Source organism: Rattus norvegicus, chromosome X (genome assembly GCF_036323735.1).
Source record: "Rattus norvegicus strain BN/NHsdMcwi chromosome X, GRCr8, whole genome shotgun sequence".
Taxonomy (NCBI): domain Eukaryota; kingdom Metazoa; phylum Chordata; class Mammalia; order Rodentia; family Muridae; genus Rattus; species Rattus norvegicus.
In genome coordinates this window covers 92,742,959-92,768,395 of record NC_086039.1, presented here as the reverse complement: position 1 = coordinate 92,768,395, position 25,437 = coordinate 92,742,959, and positions in this window count along the sequence as shown.

Sequence of the window (25,437 nt, the reverse complement as noted above, 5' to 3'; positions counted from 1 at the left end):
TCATGCACATTAAATGAGTTCCCATTTAAGCATAATGTAGGTCTCAAACTTCCACACTTACAACCATGCTTTTTAGAGTATTATATAAAATTTCAAGATGCAACATAAGATTCCATTTACTTTTTGTATATGCATTTGTCAAGTAGCTAGAATCTACATATAAGAGAGAACATGTATTATTTGTCTGAGTATGTTCCATCACTTAATGTAATATTTCATCTAGGTACCTATGAATTTTAGCATTTTTCATTATCTATTCATCTTTAAAATTCTTTATGTTGTTTGAGAATTTCATGGATAAAATGTGATTTGAATGTGAACTGTTTTCCATGCTATTTAAACACTTAGCCCCAGTTGGTGGTGCGGTTTGGAGAAGTTTAAAAGGTTTTGCTTTGCTGGAAGAAATGAACAAATGAAGTTTAGCCTTCCAGAGCTTACAGATTCACTCAGTATCCATTTTGTTTTCATTGCTTCAAGTTTGTGATAAAGATGTGATCTCTCATCTTCCTGCTGTGGGTGCCTTGACTTCTAGCTGTGAAATCTGAAGCCAAAATAAATTCTTTGATCTCTAAGTTCCTTTCAGCCACGGTATGTTGTCATACCAACTGAGAAGTCAACTAAAACATATGGACATGACACGTGATTTTTTTCTTAATAATTTTTGAATAAAATGTGGTACATTTACACAATGGAGTACTATTCACCTATTAAAAACAATGACTTCATGAAATTCATAGGCAAATGGATGGAACTAGAAATTATCATCCTGAGTGAGGTAATCCAGTCATGAAAATACACACATGATATCCACTCACTGATAAGTAGATTTTAGCCCAAAACTCGGAATACCCAAGGTACAATTCACATACCACATGAGGCTCAAGAAGAAGAAGGAACAAAGTGTGGATGCTTCAGTACTTCTTAGATGGGGGAACAAAAATACAAACAGGAGGAAATATGGAGATAAAGTGTGGAGTAGAGACTGAAGGAAAGGCCATCCAGAGACTGCCACACATGAGGGTCCATCTCATATGCAGTTAGCAAACCTAGTCACTATTGAAGAGGGCAAGAAGTGCATGCTGACATGAGGCTGATATACCTGTCTTCTGAGTGGCTCTACACGAGTCTCACAAATACAGAGGCAAATTCTTGTAGCCAACCATTGGACTGAGAATGGGGTCCCTAGTGGAGGAGTTAGAGAAAGGACTGAGGTAGCATAGGGGTTTGCAACCCTATAGGGAGAACAAAAAATATCAACTAAGCAGGCTGCCCAGAGTTGCCAGGGACCTAACCACCAAACAAAGGATACACATGGAGTAACCCATGTCTCTGGCTGTGTGATGGCCTTGCAGGGCATCAGTGAGAGGAGAGGCCCTTGGTCCTGTGAAAGATTGATGCCCCAGTATTGGAAAATACAAGGGTGAGGAGGCAGAAGGGAGTGGGTCGGTGAGTTGGGGAGCACCCTCATGGAAGCAAAAGGTAGGGGGGATGGGTTAGGGGGTTTCTGGAGGGGAAGCAGGGAAGGGGTATAATATTTGAAATGTAGATCAAAAATATCAAATAAAGAATTGATAGAAAAAAAGAGAAAAATATCTACTTAAAATAAATTACAATATTTACTCCTAGTTTAGTTAAGGTTTCTATTGCTGTGATAAAACACTACAACAAAAAACGGTTTTCGGAGGGAAGAATTTACTTCATCTTACAGCTTGTAATATGTTATTTAGGAAAGTCAAGGTGGAATCTCAGAGCAGGGATTTAGAGGAAGCGAGGAACCAATTCAGAGATCATAAAGTATTGCTTCTAACTTGTTTGTTTGTTATGCTTTTTTAGCCTGCATTCTTAAAGAATCCAAGACAACCAACCCAGGCATGGCACCACCTACCATGAGTTGGACCATCTCATATTAATCATCAATCAAGTAAATGCATTAAATTCTCTTTTGCAAACCAAAACTATGGAGTTATTTTCTCCATTAAGATTCCTTTTTCTGAGATAAGCAATTCCCCTTTATTCATTTTCAAATTCATAGCCACTTTTAAAAACCCAAATATATCTCAGGGATGTTTTGATTTGCATTTGCCTGATGATTAAGAATGTTGAACATTTCTTTAGGTACTTCTCAGCCATTTGATATTCCTCAGCTGTGAATTCTTCGTTTAGCTATGTTTCAGCTCACACAAGTCAAAATGGCTAAGATCAAAAAACAGATTCTGGCAATGTGGAGAAAGAGGAACACTCCTGCATTGTTGGTTGAATTGAAAACTGCTACAACTACTCTGGAAATCACTCTGGAGGTTCCTCAGAAAATTGGACATTGCGCTACCTGAGGACCAAGCTATTCCTCTCCTGAGCATATACCAAAAAAGATGCCCTAACATATAACAAAGACACATGCTCTACTATGTTCATAGCAGCCTTATTTATAGCAGCCTGTAGCTGGAAAGAACCCAGATGCACTTCAACAGAGTAATAGATACAGAAATGTGGTACATCTACACAATGGAATATTACTCAGCTATCAAAAACAATGACTTCATGAAATTCATAGACAAATGGATTGAACTAGAAAATATCATCCTGAGTGAGGTATCCCAAACACAGAAAAACACACATGTTATATACTCACTGGTAAGTGAATATTGGCACAAAAGCTCGAATTACTCAAGATAAAATCAACAGACCACATGAAGCTCAAGAAGAATGACAAAGTATGGATGCCTCACTCATTCTTAAAAGGGGGAACAAAAATATTCATAGGAGGGGATATGGAGGCAAAGTTCGGAGCAGAGACAGAAGGGACGACCATTCAGAGCCTGCCCAACATATGGAATATATATATATATATATATATATATATATATATATATATATATATATATATATATACAGCCATCCAAACTTTGATGAAGCTAAGACGTGCATGCTGACAGGAACCAGATATAGATGTCTCCTGAGAGACACAGCCAGAGCATGTCAAATACGGAGGTGAATGCTAGCCACAAACCATTGAACTGAGAACAGTACCCCTGATGGAGGAATTAAAGAAAAGATTGAAAGAGCTGAAGGGGTTTGCAATCCCATAAGAACAACAATGCCAACCAACTAGAGCTCCCAGGGACTAAACCACTACCCAAGGTCTATACATGGACTAACCCATGACTCTAGAGTCATATGTAGCAGAGGATGGCCGGGTTGTGTACCAAAGGAAGGAGAAGCCCTTGGCCCTGCCAAGGATGGACCCCCAATGTAAGGGAATGTCGGTGGGGTGGGTAGGAAAGGAGGGTAGATGGTGAGGGGAATAAACTTATAGAAGAAGGGGAGAGGAAGAGGATAGGGGGCTTATGGACTGGAAACCAGGAAAGGGAATAACATTTGAAACGTAAATAAAAAAAATGCATTAAAAAAAGAAAAAAGATTCAAATATATAATTACAATCTGCTGATCTCATTAAGTACTCCCTGGATGCATATCATTTAAGGGCTAACCTCTTGGCATTGGATAAATAAATAGTGTACTCATCCATTGAAAAATCTAATTATCTCTTACCCAACAGTCATTAGATTTTAGGTGAAGCAATTTTGGGACACTCTTTTCCACATTCGCATGTACATTAGTTTGCTGTCACTGTTTGGTCCTTGATTAGACTGTCATCTTCCTGGGGTATAATGGATGTAGTTTCTCTGTCATTTCTAGGATACAGAGTATCACAATAGGCTTCCTGTTTTTCTGTTTCTTACAAATCATGTTTCTTCCTTGTCTGTAATGTTTTCTGAGTTGTAAGTGCAGAAGCTATATATTAGATGTGTACATTGTAATAGTCACTGTATATGGTCAGCTCTTTTTTACACTGTGACTAATTGTGGTTTTCTGTATTGACCTTTATTTGCGGCAAAAAAAAAATAATTATTTTGGTGATGGGTGAGAATTCAGTAAGGCATTATATTGATAGAGAGAAATGATCCTCTTCTAAGATACCTTACCTAAATAGCCCCAGACATGTTGTCTAGGTTTCCTATATTAAGCATGATTTCCCTCATGATGAGCAGGCCTTTAGTTCAATTAAAGAGATGTTGATAACTGCCAAAATATGATTGCAGCTATTACACCCTTAGATACAGTCATTGATTTGTTTCATAGAATCAAAGCTGAATAGGACCATTAATTTCTCTTTTCATCTCACTGCATGCATAGCACCTTTGCATACTATAAAAACTAGTCCTATGAGAGAAGACTTTCAGGTCATATCCAGCTCTGCTTCTCAAGATCTTGTATATTATGCATTTTCCTTCACCTGTTGGGAGACAATCAAGTATAACAATAACCTGTGTTCTTTTGGAAGACGCTTGGACTTGCCTGAATGATCAATAATTTGAAAAGAGTTTCCTTAATCATGGTTATTTTTAAAGAATAAGCACCATTGTGTTGTGAAGAGGAAAATGGAAAAAATGCAATAGAGAGCTTTCATTAGGAAAAGGTCAACACAGAAGAATAGAAGGATGCAGAAATAAATAATATTCTTGAAAAGACTTGCAGACACATAATTTAATATTTATTCAAAAATTGCAAATGTTAAATGTAAGTATAAATTCTACATATTTTAAAGGAATATATGCCGTGTCTTGATCAAATCCACTTTCAAATACCTTGCAATTCCTCTTCTCCCTTGTAGGTTTTTGTACTTTGTTTTTTCATTTATTTTAATTTAACTTTATTTATATAGGTGTTTTACCTATGTGTATTTACCATATATATGCCTGGTACTTGTGGGAGCCAGAAACAACAAATGGATTCCCTGAAATTGGAGTTGCAGACAGTTGTGGGCTAGCATGTGGGGGCTGAGAGCCTGACTCAGGTTGCATAGAAAAAACAGCAAGAGCTCTTAACTATTGAGCAGTGTCTCTTGATGTGCAAGTGCTTTGTTTGTAACTACACTGAGTCTTTTTGCTGTTGCTTATATTGAATGATTGTAGGATTATTTATTGCAGGATTTGTAGTATTTGCAGGACTATATCTCTCAGAAAAAATGAATCTTCACAGCAGATATCAACTTCCAAAACCACTTTAGCTAGACATGTGGCTTCATAAGTACTTGTCCATCTAATGCTGGAATTTTGATGATTTTATTCTACATAGGCCCTGAGTGTTTATTCACAACAACTTAAGTTCATTTGTGCAATAACAAATATGTTTTGCTAAATAGGTTCACTACCTCTGGTTCTTGCCATCTTTCTGCCACAATTTCTTTTTTTTCCAGACTTATCTTTTATTTATTTTTAATGTTTAACTTTTTTAAAAATTTTTATTAGATATATTTCTTTACTTACATTTCAAATTTTATTCCCCTTCCTGGTTTTCTGTCCATAAGCCTCCATTCCCTCCCATCCTTCTCCCCCATATGGGTATTCCACATATACATCTCCCTTATTGACCCCCCCCCCATATTCCCCTGCACTAGGGGTCCAAGGCACTAGGGGCACTAGGCAGGACCAAGGGCTTCCCCTTCCACTGGTGCCCCAACAAGGCTATTCTCTGCTACATATGCAGTTGGAGTCCTGGGTCAGTCCATGTATAGACTTTGGGTAGTGGTTTATTTCATGGAAGCCCTGGTTCATTGGCATTGTTGTTTTTTTTGGGGTTGCAAGCTCCTTTGACTCTTTCAATCCTTCCTCTAATTCCCCCCAAGGGTGTCCTATTCTCAGTTCAGTGGTTTGCTGCTAGCATTGACCTCTGTATTGGATATGTTCTGGATGTGTCTCTCAGAAGACATCTATATCCGGTCCCTTTCAGCATGCGTTTTTTAGCTTCATCAATCTTATCTAGTCTTGGTGGCTCTCTATATATGGGCCATATGTGGGGCAGGCTCTGAACACATTTTCTATAATGATCCCTGAGCACTGTGTACTGGAGGTAGCATAGATGTCACATTTAGAGTTGAACACTCTACAGTCTGAATGTTGGCCATCCGTGAGTCTCTGGACATCCAGGCTGATTCTATTTTCTTCCAATCATGAAGATGGATTGATAAATATGTATGTGTGCAAGTATTTCTGTAGTACAACATTAAGTCCTTTAAATATATGCCAAGGAGTACAATATGAGAGTTGGATAAATTGTAAATTCATACAGCTACCCTGTAAATAACTGTGTTTCCAAAAACCAAAAATTAGTTCTGTCATTTCATGCTCTCATTATATAATGTAGCACTCTTTCTAAACACATTCTACTGTCAATAACCATCTTTTTCTTTTCTCCTAGGAGAGCTGAATAAAGTTAAGTGAGATGTCAGTTCTATTTCATCTAACATTTAGGACTCTGTTACATAGAGTTAGATAATGAAGACACTCCATTAAACAACACATTGAAAAACTGACATCATTGCTTATGTTCTTTATGTTCTTACTCAAACAAAGCAGCTAATATTAAATTGTAAGTGACAAAAATTCAGTGATTTTTCACTAGCTGCAATTTCAGGTGAATGAGAAACATCTAAATTTTGTCTCATTATTTGACTCATATTTAATTTGTGAGAAGAATTTATGTAAGTCTTTTAACTACTATAGTCCTTCAAAGTTGAGAAGAATAGTTTACCCAATTTATTAAAAAAAAAGAAGGAATAGACAAAATAGACAATTTTACATTTTCATTTTGGAAAAAGCCACAAATTTTCATTTCATTTCACCATGGTTTTCAGATATATTGAGCAATCCTGTTACATCCTACTCCCCAGTGTGGTTCTTGCTAAAAGCCTTTCTTGCCTTAGATGGTGTGAGCTCTGTAAAATTTTCTGTTTATATTACGACCAAAATAGTATCTGCAAAAATGGATAATAGTTTTCCCATTTGGCTTTCTAGTCAGTTCAATGGCAGTCACCCTATGGTCAAAATTTTTTCCTGTTATACATGACTAAACCCTTCTTATACAAGCATTTCTAATGACTTTTTTTATATTCTATTATAAGTTTACTATTTTCAAATGAAACACAAACCTATAATGGAAAAATCCTCTATGTTTTTTATATGATATAGACAGAGGTATTGAAGTCCAAACCAATTTTTTCAGGAATATTATGAAGCAAAACTTAGGGCATCAAAATCTGAGATTGATCTCACAGTCCATAATTGAAGTGATATATTAATGAACATGTCAGATACATATCTGATTTAAGGCAAGAAAGATACTGGAAAAACTGTTTACTGTTATGCAAGTATACACAATTGCGAGGTTACCACAATGATGCTAAAAACAGAGTCTAAAAAAAGTCTTTTTAAATGTTGAGTCAGGTAGTTTTTTTTACACTTTAATTTTAACCTAGAGCTGGGATATGGATAATATAGTAAGATCTTAGCAGATATTTCTGGATGAATTTTATAATATTTATTTGGAATATTTTGTTCTGCATATCAATAATAATGTAGTATTTAAAAAGAGAGTAAGCTGATAAGGTAAAAATTATTATTATATTTGTCAGCCATCACGTGAAAATCACTGAGTCATGTTATATTCTTTGCTAAGAACCTATTTTATATGAACAGTCTATCTGACTTTAAGTTCAGGCTCCACTATTCAATAGCTTATCAATTTTAATAGGTCAGTCTTTTTATCTTGCTGTTTTTTGAAACTATAACAACCATATTGTATATCTAATTTTTGGAATTAAAACATCATTGAAGCAGATGGTAATTGAAAGTTTATCTACAGTCTCTGGTATAAGACAAGTTTTCAATTTTTGCTAACAGTTAATTTTATTATTATTCAGAAAACGATCCATACCAACTGTACACAGTAATAATGAACAGACAGTCTTTGTTCATTGCTTAAGAAGAAAAATGCTGCAAATTCAGGGTGGCAAGGCAGGGCAGAACTAATGTGAGAAGGAATCTGGTAAAATAAAATCATACTAGGACTATGATGCTTATAAAATCAACTAAATTTTTAAAGCATCAGTGAATTGAAGATATAAGGCTCCACAGCACAAAATGTTCATGAGAATGATACAGCACACATACAATTTTAAACATAGTGTTTGGCACCTGGCAGCATCTGGGAAGAATTCCATCTGTTCTCATTATTTCACAGACAACTACAGTCTGACTAGATAAAGAGGTTTTTTTTAAAACAGCTCTCTATGTGTTAGAATTATTGATTGCATGAGTGGCAAAACTTCACCTCTTCCCTCCTTACCAATATACTCTATTTCCTTGAACAAAAATATCCTTGAAGTAGAAACTGGCAAATCAGAAAGTAAATTCTTTACTATGCATATAAGAAGTGCAAAATTCATGAGTCTTGCCCATAACTGGGGCTGAAAACTACCAGGTACATACGTGCTTGTGAATTGAAGACATTGCTTAATCTCCTACTGCTATCAATCCTCACCCTTGGCAAGTCCTTTACTTGGAGGCTAAGAAGAAAGAAGGATAAAAAGAAAACTGTGGTATCCTTTTGAACACAAAGAACAGGGCAGCCATGTAAAAGAAGAAAACTGTTCTTTCACCTTGTGAAAGGAAAAATTTAAAGGACTCTCATAGTAAAATGGACAAAAGTATCACATAAAATTAGAGCAAACTGTAGTGTTAAACCCAAAGGGAAACCTTTCTTTTTCAGTACTGTATTTCCCTGTAGCAATTCAAGACAATTTCACCATAGCTGTTGGTAATGATCTGAATCAAAAGAAGAAAGCAATTTGAAAGCACATTGGAAAGAAGTTTGAGTATGCACATGTATATGTGCACACATGCATGTGTGTGAGTGTTTTAAATTGTAGTATATCTTAAATATTGGGTTTTAGGGGAAAGTTTTCATGTTCTACAAAGCAAATCTTTAAAGAATATAAAAAGAAAAATGTTGCCTTTATGGTAGAGAAGGTTACCTTTTTATCTCAAGAAAGCAAAAGAAATATTTTGTCCTTTATACCTGGTATTTAGAGACTTTCATCCTTTTGGCAAAGGAATTTTTGAACTAGTAGAACTTGAAGTTAAGCGTCAGCTTTAATAAAATCCCTTTGAGTGATGTGGCCAAGAATTAATAATACATTACACATACCATTGTGTCTGATAGTCTAGATAAAAATGTGTTTGCAGAGTTCTTTTATGATGACATACACAATTTTAAAATATACATCAATGATATTTTAAATATTAGAATAAAAGGTCGCTTATCAAGCACAATTCTTACACTGAACATACCCCATATTTCTACAAAGACAAATTTACTCTATAACCAAGAGATAGTAATAACAGTATGAAGGAATGATCACATATTTCACAATCCTTCAGAAATAAATACTACATATACAGGAATAATTTCTCAGGTTTCACAAAAGAGTTCGTGGTAGGTTTCTCAAGTCAAAAAGACAAGGTTTCTGAAGGCAACATATTTCATGTACTAAGCTCTAACTTTAAATTTAAACTTAAATGGTAGTTATATTTAACACAAAATTAATGCTGAGTATATTTTCTAAATATCTTATACAATTGCTTTTCCTTTAAAAATCATGTGAGAGGATTTTCTGTTACTTCAAAACCCAAGACCCAAGATATCTTAATATAATTTGTTTACCTTCTCATACTCCATACCCTTCTGCTATCTTCTCATTGTCTCTGCTCTAAACATCCTGCCCTTTTGCATTATGTACAAACTGTTATATCTATCTCAAAACCTTGGTGTCCCATCAACCTGGCATCCTCTGTCTAATAATTTAGAGATCATTTGAAATGTCATCTCTTATAAGAGCTTATCTTAGACTATCCTACTTAAGATAACAGTCATTCTTGTCATTGCCATCACCATTCTCAATCTTAGTATATGATTTTACATTCTTCATACCAAAATATGCATAACCAGTATCTACAGAATAAAGAAGAAATTTGTGAGATAATACTTAAAATACAATGCCTCCTAACCCAAATGAGTATATGGAGATCTCAAACTAAATAATATTCTAAATTATAATAATAAGAAGAAAGAAAACTAATTTTATAATGCCAAATAGATAACTATATTATATCAAATAGAATACAGTGATCATTTGTATCATTTTTAATATTCATCTAAGAAATAGCATAGCTAAAACTCTTTGTGTCCTGAGCCTTACAAAAAACCCTATACTCTTTGAGAAGGTGGAAGAAGAGAGGAAGTATGAAGTCAAGCATCTTCTTTTCAGATGTATGTTATCAATCAAAATATCATTGTCCTAATCTGCTTGGTACTTAGAAGTTGCATTGTATTGAATGTACAGAGAACATGGTGCCTTGCTTCATAATGGGTAGACACACTTAAGCACATTTTATCAGTGTCATTCTCCGTTTTATGGAAATGAGAGTTTCTGCCTTATTTAATGCATAGGCATATTTTGAACTTCATATTAAAGATTAGAACAAGACATTTTGTTATCAAACTTTATGAAAGAAAATAGTTTTTTATTCCAAATGAGTGTCATAATCTTTTGTGCAATATTCAAGAATTTCTATAAAGCAAGTTTTTTTTGCTTAGCCATTAATATTCTATAACAGTCAAGGTTTTACTTTGTAATATCTTTAGTATTCTCACTAGAACCATATAGACAGATGAAAGAATTACTTTCAACAGTAAAAACAAATTGGAAATGCTTCCCCTTGTCCACAGCAGAGCACAAATCTACCTGCTAAGGATGTGATGGATTCACTCAACTAAAGAGACAGGACTGGCAATGAAAGATGCCCAATAATTTAATAGTACAAGATTCTGTATACTATGATTGGGAAAGTAATGAAGGCTTCATCTGACTATTATTTTGTCTTAAATTTTATCACCAGAAGAACATTTTGCATATATCAGTAGAATTAATTTTGTTAAGATAATCATTTTTAACTAGAAAAATCAAAAACTTCATTAATGCATAGCGTAGATTAATTTATATAATTAACCTACTCCTTCCTACCCAATACCATTCAGTCCACTATTTTAATGGAATTTCTGAGGAAACCAGGAACAGAATAATATACTATGCCTAGATAAAAGAATAGGAATAGAGTTTTCTGCTTTGAAAGAAGCATGCTTTACACAGATCCTAGGCAGACAAGAAACTGCAGTGTATATATGGAAAGTATCCGCAAACTCCATGTGACTGTAGAAAAAGTACACAAAGTTTCAACAGACACTTTATTATGGACCTGTTCTTCATTTTCATCTTCACAATGCTTTTGTTTTATTTAAATATACATATAAAGTTCAATTATATGAACAAGATCTATGCTAAAATTAACAAAATCTCTATATCTGTTCCTGGTTATTCTATATTTGACTTTTGTTAGAGATACTTTGTACATTTGGGTGATCATGAGCCATGTTAAGCATTAAATAATATTTTATAATGTCTACATCAATGAATTTTGGATAATTCTGACTTAATAGAGACACCAGCTTCCAGTAGATATTCAACTGATCCAATACCATTTACCTAATAGAGAATGAACGAAGCATAATCACTATATAAAAATATAATCACTGTCACTTCATTTCAGATTTGTTTTACTGAAAAGAACCTTATTTTTCACCTTAGCCTCTACATTAAAAACTTCTACATTTATTAACTTGAACATGACCCACTTTTTATTGAAGAGTAAATCTTGAAGGTCTAATGAGGGCACAATGTCCCCAAATTTCATGATTTTTTGTCAAGGAATGTTACAAAGGAATACCTTTTTACTCAGCATCTGACACAAATAAGCTGGTATAACATTTTGAAGTTTCCCTGAACAACTATATTTTCCTTACTATTTATCAGTATTTCAAATACTTTCTGCTATATACATTGTTGCTTTCTTTGTTGAAGTTGTAGAGATCCTGTATTAATATACAGGGATGATTATGAACCATATTAAATATTAAACAAATATAAAGTATGTTCATATAAAATAGGCAGGATTTCCCATAGGACTTTCTTTAATGGCAGCAATGGGTACGGTAAAATGAGGACAAAAAGCAAATATTTTCTGCAGAAAAGAAGGCATCCATGTATCCTATATAGTAATTAGGAATGGTTCATCTTACAGCTCATTTCCAGGATTCAGTAACAAGCTGCTAATTGATAAATGCCAACTTTTTAGAGAAGTGACAGTGTCTCGTGTTGTCTTATTTTATCCTATTATGTGAACTGTGTAATATCCATCTATAATATTACCACATTTTATAGGTTGCATAGCTATTCATCTTTATCAACAGTTATCAAAGTGTTCACTTAGACTCCATAAATAATGTATAATATAATTATATCCCAAGGAAATAATTTAGTAAACCCAAAGAGCAGTAAAAAACAAAATAAGAGGTAGAATTTTTCCAGGTTGGCAAGATGGCTAAGTAGCTACAGATACTTGTAATTGGGCATGGCAAACCATGTCTGATCTTTTGGAATTACATGGTAGAGAAAATGAAATAGCTCAAATTTTCCTCACACCTCTACATCCTAGCAGGGCTAGGATAGACATAAACGTCTTCTGAATATCTATTCCTCTAGAAAATTCTGGGGTTATGTGTTTTAGTATTGTAACTGTTTCAGATAGTAAGATAGCACAGACAGAAACTAGAAAATAGGCAAACAAGTTCCTTTCAAAGCAGCAAGGTTGAGACTAATGGTGACCTGCATTTTTCATGGTTCCTCACAAAGTTATTAAAGTATCCCCAGAGGACACAGAAGATATTCCAGGCAAGACTGTTCTTTTACAATTGCAGCATCAACCCCTCCAAGGATTATTAGAAATTACAACTGTTTCAGAGAATAAAGATTATTGTGTTCTATTAGAGCCAGGAGGTTAGAAAACACAATTACAATTCCTAGACTATATCTTTAAAACACATTCTATCAGAATCATATGAAGCCCTTAAAAAGCCAGTTCATCCTGAGACAAAATTAATGTGAAATGTCAAACACAGTAGTAAGATAATAACCTGAAGATAAAAATTAAATTATGGGAAATACATCTTGAAAAATTCAAATTAGAAGACAGGATTAAAAAAGTAGCCTGAACATGCAGTAACTGTTTCAGCTATGATGGTGTTGATGAGCTCGCATATAGCCTTTAAAGCTTTTTCCTTTTCAAGTTTTGCCTCCAAATCCAGAACTTGCAGGAGTATGTTACCCCATTAATCCAGGAGCCAGATTATAATATAAAATCAGGATTTTGATTAAAAACATATAAAAATAGGATCAGGGTGATGTTTACTGATTAATTACAATGGTCTTAGATTACAGAAACTGAACATTTCAGTGAACAATTTGAGGAAAAAAATACAAAGGCATCTGTCATACTTTCCATTTGAACTTGCTCTTCCCAAAGCTTAGTTTTTATGGGTTTAGTTTTCAGTTCAGCACTATTGAAAAGTGGTAGACTCCTTAAGAAATCTGCCCTATTCAGATGTCTTTGGATCATTGTTGGGTGAGTTCAAAAAAAGAGGTTATAAGACCCCTCTCTCCATCTCTTTCCTCTTGTCTACTGCTCTTTGTTCATTGGGTTTGTAATTAGTTTGTTTCCTCACATATATTCTCTACTAGCTACCAAAATAAATCTTTTTATAGGGGTGGAGTAGGACAGGCTTTCCCTACATATCATTGGATGTCCTCAATTGCACTGTGAGATCAGGCTAACCTCAGACCTGCCTGCCTTTGACTCCTCAGTGTTGGGTTTAGATGTCTGACCCCCCCATACCAAACAGTAAACCTTTTATTTGAATTAACTGATTTATCTCAATTTTTTACTATATGACAGAAACCTAAGAGAACACCAAATTTTTTTGCAAAATATGCCAAATATCTTACATTAACTATTGTATGGTAGTTTTGCAGTCTGGAAAAACATCCTGATGTTTATTTTAAATTAGAATATTAAAAGACCTTAAATTAAGAAGGAAAAATAATAAGCTAACATCATGGTGATATCCTTATTCCTAATGATTTATTTCAGTGTTGATTCTTTCTCTTCAAGTCATTATATCCATGGCACACCTAATATATACAAGCTGATATAGTTCAATTTTAATTATATAGAAAAAAACTAGAACTCAGGAGAAATAGGTAAAGAGTAATGGAGAACAAAATGGTTACTTGTTTTCTGTGGACAATTACATAGCTACTAAAGATGATATTCAGATTGAGCAGCACGTTCAGTGGAAGGCACACAGAGGCCCATCTTCTATGTGGCCCACTGTGAGTGGAAGCCACAATGTTAGGAAAGGACATGTGGTAGAGAGATGGGAAAGAAAGAGAAGCTGAATGATCTGAGCATTAAAAAGACTGGTGGAACTAGAGATACAAGAGTGGAGAGGAATTGGCTGATATGAGTAGCCTGGTCTGCCACCTGAAGTCATGATGGCCTATACTGCCATTGAGTGACATGTCTCAGTCCATAGTTATGCAGAAACAGAGGTCTGTGGTGATGTCCTTGGCTCATATTTTCACCAAAATCCATGCAGATGTCCCAGGAATTTGCTGTCTTATTGGCTCATATTGATGTCCAAAGGCTAAACAGAGTTGGTCCACGCCCTTGCTGGATGCAGCATTCAAGATATAGACACTGCACCACAACTTGCTTTGGTTTCATAGTAGAGATGGCCCTGATGGCATGAGATTGGGCAATCCTGCCAACAGGGTGTAAGAGCCAGAGAGTTGACCCTGGCCCTTACCAGCTGTGGAATTGAATGAGCTAGCCAGGGTCATACTGAAGAGCTTGCCCTGGTAGTATGGGCACAGGAGAATCTATAGGTTGACCAACTCAGCTACTGCCCAAGCCCAGATCATAATTTGACCTGCCACCACATCTCCCATATTTATGAATATCCAAAGCTATAGAATCTCCATGACATACGGCAACAACATATATCTGAGAGAAGTCCTGGTGAGGGTACAGTATTGATAGTGTTGCAGAAACTGGAGGCTAGGAACCACCCCAATTACTCACTGCAATGAACATTTGTAATATAATATACAAAAGGATGGGCAAATTACTGCAATTGGGGTTTATGAGGTGCTAGTCTAAAAGGTTAATCTAAATGTTATTCTATTACATTAAATAAATAGACATCAAACTTGAGTCTAACTTTTCTCCTAGCCCAGCTAGAAGAATATATCTCAGGAACAGGGAAACAGGTTTGGAGATAGCTGCCACTCCACCTGTTCAGAACCCACATGAAGACCAAGTGGCAAATCAGGCTAGGTTCCCCACACTGATGTTCATTGGTTGGTTGTTCAGACTCTGGGAGCTCCAAAGGTCCATGTTCATGCACTCTGTTGGTCTTCTTGTTAAGTTCCTATCCCCTTGGGACCTGCAATCCTTCCTCCTATTCTTCTATAAGTTCCTCTAATCCCCATCCATTCTTTGACTGTGGGTGTCTGAATTTGAGTCAGCTGCTGGGTAGAGCCTCTCAGAGAACACCTATGCTAGGTCCCTGTCTACAGTCATAAAAGAGTATCATTAATAGTGTCAGAGATTGGTGCTTGTCCATGTCATGGGTCTCAAGTTAGACCAGATATATTCTGGGCTGCTTTGTTTAGCTTCAATGGGAGAAGATGTACCTAGGCTCATAGAGACTTGATATACCATGGTGGGGCTATATGCAGGGGTCTACCCACTCAGAGCAAAAGGGGATGGGGGAATTTCAGGAACAATTCTGAAAGTGGGTGCCTGGGAGGAGCAGTGAGAGGGAGGTATAGTGAATAGGTAAAATAACAAGAGGAAGAATGATGTTATTGTCAAGATAAGATATAATATCACTTAAGAATTTGATACCACTTTTCCTCTACTTTAATCTTTGAATTACCCATATACAGTACAACAAATTGAATACTCATATATTTGTAGAATGAAAGACTAAGGAAAATAACTATGTAATGATAAGAAAGAACTTCAAGGATGGTACTTATGATGGTATAAAAATTTCAAAGCTAAGGTATAGTAGGTTTATAATTATTGCATTAGGAAAAAAACTATATAGTCCTATGGAGTCTATTGCTGTGAAGAGACACAATGACAAGGACAACTCTTAAAGGAAAACATTTATTCAGTATGACTTACAGTTTCAGAGGTGTAGTACATTATCATCTTCATGGGATGAATGGCTCCACACAGGCACACATGGGGCTAAGGAGGTAGCTGAAAGTTTTACATCTATACAGTCAGCAAGAAGAGAGATGGAAAGAGAATTGGCCTAGCTTCAGCATTTGCAACCACAAAGCCCACCACTAGTGACTCATTTGTTTCAACATTTCACACCTACTATAAAAAGGTCATACCTCATAATCCTTGTTATGTATTACCACTCCCTAATAACTAAGCAGTCATGCTATGTGAAACTATGGGAGCTGATCTTCAAAGCACCACACATGGATATCCACTATGGTATATTACTAAAGAATTTTTAAAATGTTAATTGGTAAGCATGTGTCTTGTTCTAATTTTCATTTTGACAACATATACTGTTTGAATTTCAGTCATGTGCATATATAATACACTTTCAAACAAAGCTCTAAACACAAGCCAGGCATTTAACTTCCTGCTTTTAATCCTATAAATCTTGCGTCATAGGCAGGTGTATTTATGAGAGTTCAAGTCCAATCTAATCCATATAATTTTTCCAAGAGTTATTTGTTAAGATTTTCTAAAAACAACATCAAAGGACTTAAGAGGATCTTTTATCCAAAGGCTCTTTGTCAAAAGAACACATATTCAATTTCTAACACTCACATACATGCTCACAATACTATGTTACTTCAGTAGTAAGTGATCAGATGCCCATTTCTGGCCACATCAGGTACCCATTCATTTGGTACATGGTATATATGGGCAAAATATTCATATAAATGTCTATAATCATAAAACATATGACAAACATAAATAATCTCTTGCAAAATAATCTTTATTTTTATACTGAATATATTAAGAATGTTCATAAAATCATGAATTAAGATGTCATGTAGATTACTTGGTGAGGGAAATATAATAAACTGAATGGAAGATTGAACTCAGGGAGCTAAGAATTCAGTGATTCTGATGACCTTATTCTCTGAGCATACCTTGGGTGATGATTCTGCACCCATTCCCACAACACCCAAAGGAAGCCCACCACCCAGGTGCTTTAACACACACAGGATCACAGGAGTACAGTTGCACTAACAGACCGAAGATCACAGGATCACAGGATCACAGAAGAAGCTCAAATCTCAGGAGATCAGACACACCTAAGAGCACTGGAGCTCTAACACACAAGGTCACAGTTAAGGCCACAACTTCTTCCCTAATACCTAGCATAACTGGGAATCAAGGAAACACAAAACCCTGCCTGCCCAGAGGCACGGTTTCCTTTCAGGTTTTATCTCTGCTCAGGGCAAGCTCAGAGCTCTGGCCTCACCCAACCCACTCCTCCAACACCCAGAGAAAGCTTGACTCCTAGGAGCTTTGACACAACAGGACCTCAGGAGCTTGGTCACACCAGGACTTCTGTATCTCAGGGGTGGCTTGACTCCTAGGAGCTCTAACACACTCAGGATCACAGGATGACAGGATCAAAGGATCACAGGATCACAAAGACATCTGGACTCTGAGGAGTTCTGACACAACCAGGATCACAAGAAAGACAGACTCCAGTCAGACACAGATAATGCAAACACTAAAGATAACCATAGGGCAAGAGGCAAGAACAAGAACATAAGCAAAAGAAACCAAGGCTACTTGGCATCATCAGAACAAAATTCTCCCACTATAGCAAGTCTTCCATGACAAAACCAAATTTACACAATACCTTTTCACAAATCAAGCCATACAAAGGATAATACATGGAAATCTCCAACACAAAGAGGGAAACTACACACTAGGAAAAGCAAGAAAGTCTTCTGCTTGCAATGAAACCAAAAGAAGAGAGACACACAAACAAAATTCCACCTCTAACAACAAAAATAACAGGAAACAACAATCTCTACTCCTTAATATCTCTAAACATGAATGTACATAATTCCCCAATAAATAGACAAAGACTAACAGATTGGATACAGAAGGAGTAGCCAGTATTTTGCTGCTTATGAGAAACGCAGCTCAGTGACAAAGACAGATACTAGCACAGGTTAAAAGGATGAAAAAAAATCAAAAATATTGGTTACAAGAAACAATCTGGAGTAATTATTCTAATATCAAATAAAATTGACTGTCAACTAAAAGTTATTTAAAATGATAAAAAAGGGCACTTTATACTCATCAAAGAAAAAAATTCCACCCTGATGAATTCTCAGTCCTGAATATCTATGCTCCAAATGCAAGAGAACCTACATTCCTTAAAATAAAAAAAAAACAACTTTAGTAAGATCAAAGCATACATTTCACCACACACAATAATAGCGGAGACTTAACACCCCTCTCTCAACAATGTACAGATCATGGAAACAGAAACTGAACAGAGACACAGTGAAACTAACAGAAGTAATAGACCAAATGGATTTGACAAATATCTATAGGACGTTTCATCCTAAAAGAAAAGAATATACCTTCTCAGCACCTCATGGTACATTCTCCAAAATTCATCATATAATCTCTCACAAAACAGGCCTCACCAGATACAAAATGATTGAAATAATCTCATGCATTCTCTCAGATCAACATGTCCTATAGCTGATCTTCAATAACAACAAAAATAATGGAAAGGCTACATACACATGGAAGCTGAACAATACACTACTCAATGATAACTTGGTCAACAAAATTAAAGACATTTTAGAATTTAGGGAAAATGAAGACACAAAATACCCAAAAGTATGGGACACAATGAAAGCAGTGCTAAGAGAAATACTCATAGATCTGAGTGCCTCCACAAGGCAATGAGAGAGCATAGTATCAGCAGCTTGACAGCACACCTGAAAGCTCTAGAACAAACAGAAGGAAATACCACCAAGAGTAGTAGAAGGCAGAAAATAATCAAATAATCAAACTCAGGGCCAAAATCAACCAAGTAGAAACAAACAAAAAATATACAAAAATCAACAAAACCAGTAGCTGGTTCTATGAAAAATTCAACAAGATAAATAAACCCTTAGCCAGACTAACTGGAAGGCACAGAGATAATATCCAAATTTTAAAAAATCAGGAATGAAAAGGGAGAGATAACAACAGAAACAGGAGAAATTAAAAAAAATCCTCATATCCACTACAAAAACCCATCTTCAACAAAACTAGAAAATCTGGAAGAAATAGACAATTTTGTAGACAGAGATCAGGTACCAAAGTTGAATCAGGATCAGATAAACCATCTAAACAGTCCCATAACCCCTAAAGAAATAGAAGCAGTTACTAAATGTCTCCCAACCTCCCCCAAAAGAAAACCCAGAATCAGATGGGTTTAGTGGAGAATTTTATCAAACTTTCATAGCATACCTAACACCAATATTGTCCAAACTATTTCAGAAAATAGAAAGAGAAGGGATACTACACAATTAATTCTTTGAATCCACAATTACACTTATACCTAAATGACACAAAGACCCAACACAGAGAAAGAACTTCAGACCAATTTCCCTTATGAACATCAATGCAAAATACTCAATAAAATTCTCGCAAACCAAATCCACGAACACATCAAAACCATCATCCATCATGATTAAGTAAGATTCACTCCAGGGATGCAGGATGGCTCAATATATGAAAATCCATCAAAATAATCCACTCAAACAAACTCAAAACACACACACACACACACACACACACACACACACACACACACACACACACACAATCATCTCATTAGATGCTGAGAAAGCACTTGACATAGTTCAACACTCTTTCATGTCAAAAGTCTTGGAAAAAGTCATGAATTCAAGGCATATACCTAAACATAGTAAAAGGAATATAGAGTAAACCAGTAGCCAACATCAAACTTAATGGAGAGAAACTTGAAGCAATCCCACTAAAATCAGGGACTAGACAAGGTTGCCAACTCCCTTCCTCCCTATTCAATATAGTAATTGAAGTCCTAGCCAGAGTAAATAGACAACAAAAAGATGTCAGGGTGATACAAATTGGAAAGTAAGAAGTCAAAATATCACTATTTCCAGATGATATAAGAATATACATAAATGACCACAAAAGTTCCACCAAAGAACTCCTAAAACAGATAAATGTGAACAAAGAGGATGTATGTAAAATTAACTCAAACAAGTGAATAATATTTCTCTATTCAAGGGATAAACAGGCTAAAATGCTATGAGGGAAATGACACCCATCACAATAGTCACAAACAATATAAGATACCTTGGTGTGAATGTAACCAAGCAAGTGAAAAATTTGTGTGACAAGAACTTCAATTATCTGAAGAAGAAATCAAAGATCTCAGAAGATGGAAAGATTGCCCATGCTCATGGATTGGCAGGATTAATATAATAAAAATGGCCATTTTGCCAAAAGCTAAGCTGATTCAATATAATCCCCATCAAAATTCCAACTCAATTCTTCACAGAGTTGGAAAGAGCCATTTGCAATTTCATTTCGAACAAATAACCCAGGATAGTGAAATGTATATTCAACAATAAAAAACTGCTGTGGGAATCATGATCCCCAACCTCAAGCCATATTATAGAGCAATAGTGATAAAAAATGTATAGTATTTGTATAGAGAGAGGGAGGTCGATCAATGAAATAAAATTGAAAACCCAGAAATGAACCCATACACCTATGGCCACTTGACTTTTTACAAAAGAGCTAAAACCATCTAGTGGAACAAGGACAGCATTTTCAACAAATGATGTTGGTTCAACTTGTGGTCAGCATGTAGAGGAATGCAAATTGATCCATTCTTATCAATTGTAAAAAGCTCAAGTCCAAGTGATCAAGGACCTCCACATAGGCCTTAGTGGATGGCCTTATTGGGCATCAATGAGACAAAAGTCTCTTGGTCCTGCGAAGGCTCAATGTCCCTGTGTAGGGGAAAGCCAGGGTGAGGAGATGAGCAGCAGAAGGTGGGTGGGTGTGGGAAAACTCTCATAGAGGCAGGCAGAGGGTGGAAGGGATAGGGGGACTCTAAAGGTGAAATCAGGAAAGGAGATAACATTTGAAATGTAAGTAAACAAAATATCCAATAAAAAAGTAAGAAAAAACAAGTTTGGATGTTCTGTATTCAAACTTTTATTGTTCATAGGGGATGGAGCAACAAGAAATGTATTAAGTCTTCTTGAAAAGAATTAAACAAGTTTTCATGAATTACCTGTCATGTAATGATTAGAGTTTTAAGCAAACAAGAGTCAGTTAAAAAATAAATTATTTTTCATATTTCTTGTAAAAATAAAAAGTAAAATCCTAAATAGAGAACAATATAAAATATTATAAGATAATGTGTGAAAAAATAATATAAACGTGGAAATATCCAAACAAGGGTGAAAACTTTAAGAAAATGTTTTTCATCTGACTCATTAACAGGTCACAATTTTCTTTTTTATATTTATATTTATTATTGGGAATAATTATGAACATCTGTCAAATAAATCTCTGTACCACCATGTGTAATCATTTAGAATTCTGTTTTTTACTATGTTGATCTTCCACAACATTCTCTTTTTTTCTTTCTATGAAAGGATATTTTCTTTATTCACATTTAAAATGTTATGTACATTCCTGTCTTCACCCGTGGAAACCCTCCCCTCCCCATGTTCTTTTGAACATGCTCACAAAACCACTTCCTTTCACCTCCATGGCCTAGCATTCCTCAACATTGGAACATCTAGCCTTCACAGGACCAAGGGTCTCTCTTCTTATTGATGACCTACAAGGCCGTCCTCTGCTACATATGTAGCTGGAGTCGTGGTTCACTCCATGTGTATTCTTTAGTTGGTTCCTTAGTCCATGAGAGGTCCAGGAGGATCTGATTGGTTGATATTGTTGTTCTTTCTATGGGATGCAAACCCCTATAGCTTGTTTAATCATTTTTCTAATTCCTCCATTGGGGACCACCTTGCTTTGTCCAATAGATTGCTGTAAGCATCAACCTCTGTATTTGTCAGACTCTGGCAGAGCCTCTCCAGAGACTTCTATGTTAGGCTTCTGTCAACAAGAACTTGGCACTACAATGGTGTCTGGGTTTGGTGTATGTCTATGGGATGGATCCCCATGTGGGACAGCCTGTGGATGTCCTTTCCTTTAGAATCTGCTCCACACACTCTCTCTGTATTTCCTCCTGCAAATATTTTGTTCTCCTTTCTGAGAAGGGCTGAAGCATCCATGCTTTGGTCTTCCTTATTTCTGAGCTTCATGTTGTCTGAGAATTGTATCTTGGGTATTCTAAGCATTTGGATTAATATCAAATTATCAGTAAGTGCATACCATGTGTCTTCTTTTGTGGTTGAGTTACCTCACTCAAGATGATATTTTTAGTTCCATCCGTTTGCCTAAGAATATCATGAAGTCAATGTTTTTAATAGCTGTGTAGTACTCCATTATATAAATGTACAACATTTTCTGTATCTATTCTGCTATTGAAGGACATCTGGGTTCTTTCCACCTTCTGTCTATTATAAACAAGGCTGCTATGAACATAATGGAACATGTGTCCTCATTATATGTTGGAGCATTGTTTGGGTATATTCCCAGGAGTGGTAAAACTGGGTTGTCAGGTAGTAATATGTTCAATTTTCTCAGGAATCTCTAGCCTTATTTTCAGAGTGATTGTATGAGCTTACAATCCCATCAGAAATGGAGGACTATCCCCCATTCTCCACATCCTCTCAGGCATCTGTTGTTTCTTGAGTTTTTGATCTTAGCCTTCTGACTGGTGTGAGGTGGAATGTCAGTGTTGTTTTCATTTGCATTTCCCTGATGACTATGGGTGTCAAACATTTCTTTATGTGCTTCATGGCCATTAGATATTCCTCAATTGATAATTCTTTGTTTAGCTCTGCATCCCATTTTTTATAAGATATTTCATTCTCTGGAGTCTAATTTCTTGATTTCTTTGTGTATATTGGGTATTAGCCTTCTATCAGTTGGAAGATTGGTAATTCTTACTACGATAGAGGGTATTTTATCAAATTTTTGGCTGTACATCTTGGCTTTCAGTACAACACAGGGCCTCTGCTCAAGTTGAGAGAATAGGATATGATGTTGAGGGATAGAATAGAGATTAGGGGCATTTAGTGAGTTTAGGAGGTCTGCTGATATGCTGCCTATCTGTAATTCTGGCAGGTGATCTGATTTCTGGTACAGCACAGAGTTTCTCCCTGAGTTAGCCTATAGTTTTTTCGTGTTGCGTGGCCTCAAATTCTTCCTCAAAATGTTGTAGCACATATCTGTTCTTCTGACTGATGTGGCCTGCATCTGGGCTGCTGAATTCCCAGTAGTTGGGAGCAGAGAAATGTCAGCAGCATTACTACTGTGGTGAGATATGAGTCAGAGGCAGTGAAGTGGGTCTTTTTGAAAATAATCTATGACCTAAGGAGTGGTGCACTTCTAAAGGTAGAAGCCTCTCTTACCTGTTTTTATGACTATCCTGGCTTGCCCCTGTTCTTCTGACATTCTAGAAATTTTAAATGGAATAATTCAGAGGTGATGCCATGATGTACAGTGGCATATTCGTGTTTCTCCGTGTTTATGAGGATAGCTAGTTTTAGGCCAGAGGGCTGGAGACAGTCCTAAGTGGAAGAGACGGAGGACCTGTAGCAGAAGAAAAGAAACCTGATTTCAAATCTCCAGGCCCACATAAAAAATTAAACTTGGCTTAGAACATGTCTATATAACCCCACTGAAGTAGAGAAAAGGCAAAGTAGTGTCACTAAGGCTTGCTGGCCACCAACTTCTATTTATTTCCTATTCAGTGAGATAGTGTATCTGAGTGAGGTAACCCAGTCAGAAAAGAACACACATGGAATGCACTCACTGATTAGTGGTTATTAGCCCAAAATCTTGGAATTCCTAAGAAAAAATCACAGATCATGTGAAGCTCAAGGAAAAGGCAGACCAAAATGTGAATTCTTCATTCCCTCATGAGGAAATACATGGACAAAGGGTAGAGAAAGAACTAAAGATAAGATAATCCAGAGACTGCTCTACCTGGGGGTCTATCCCATATGCAGCTACCAAACCCAGTCACTATTGCTAATGCCAAGAAGTGCTTGGTAACAGGAGTCAGATAAAGCTGTTTCCTGAGAGGCTCTGCCAGAACATGGCCAATACAGATAAGAATGTTTGCAGCTAACTATTGTACTGAACAAGGAGACTATAATGGAGGAGTTAGAGAAAAGTCTGAAGAAGCTGAAAGACATTGAAACACCATAGGAAGAACAACAATATCAATCAACCAGATTCCCTCCCCCCAAAAGCTCTCAGTGACTAAATCACCAACAAATGAATACACATGAAGGGACCCATGTCTCCAGCCACATATATAGCAGAAGATGGCATTATCCAGCATCAATAGGAGGAAAAGACCTTGGTCCTGAAAATGTTCATTTCCCCAATGTAGGAGAATGCCAAGTTGTTGAGGTAGGAGTGGGTGTATGGGAGTGGGAATATCCTCACAGAAGCAGAAGGAAGAGGAAGGGGATAAGGGAGTGGGAGGTAAGAGGATAACATTGGAAATATAAATACATAAATTATCCAAGAAAATTAAGATTGGAAAAAAATAGAGAAGAGAACAGCATTACTGAGTTGAAATCTCCTGTGAATTACTTTCTGAGAGCACAAACAAGTTGTGTTCCAGAGAGCCAAGGTTTATCCTTTGTGGTACAGGTGAACTTGATAATGTGTGAGAATCACCTAGGTGGTATTGATTTTAAAGGCACGAAGGTATCAGCAGGTGAAAACCCTAGCTCTGTGTGAGGTCAGGAAAGACCATTGGTGAAGGTGCAGTTTCAGTTGTAGTTGATGGCCCAGGACTGAAATGGTCATGCAAGAAGATAAAGCTTAGAATCATGAAGGAAGCCTATGAGAGACTATTGGTGAAGCCTAGTTGCACCGAAACATACCAACATATTGCAGATGCCAGTATCAAGGGATTAGCACTAAAAATAGCAGCATCAGTGGAGAGGAAATAACCAGAACCTAGAGTACAAGAGAGCAGAGCTGGAGAACTAACCCAAACCTGTTGGAGGAACCCAGAACATCATGTGTTGATCCCAAACATTGGAGCATGAAGGTATGAAGTTGAAATTGTCTTGATACCCTAAGATGTTAGAGATGCCAGTGATATGGGCTACCTGCATAGGAAAGCTGCTAACAGAGAGTTAAAACGGCCCAAGAGAAAGAATTGTGTGGCAGTAAACAAGTCTAAAAGGAGTTGGACATCAGACACAGAGATACAGAGTTTGGATTGTCCTAGCTGTTTTTCTGTCTTGCTCGGGTCCAGTATTTTCCTACTATGACGTTTTAGAATGGTGATATATATCCTGTGATGTCAGAAGGATATGATCTGCTTATTGATTTGAATTTTATAGGAGATTACAAG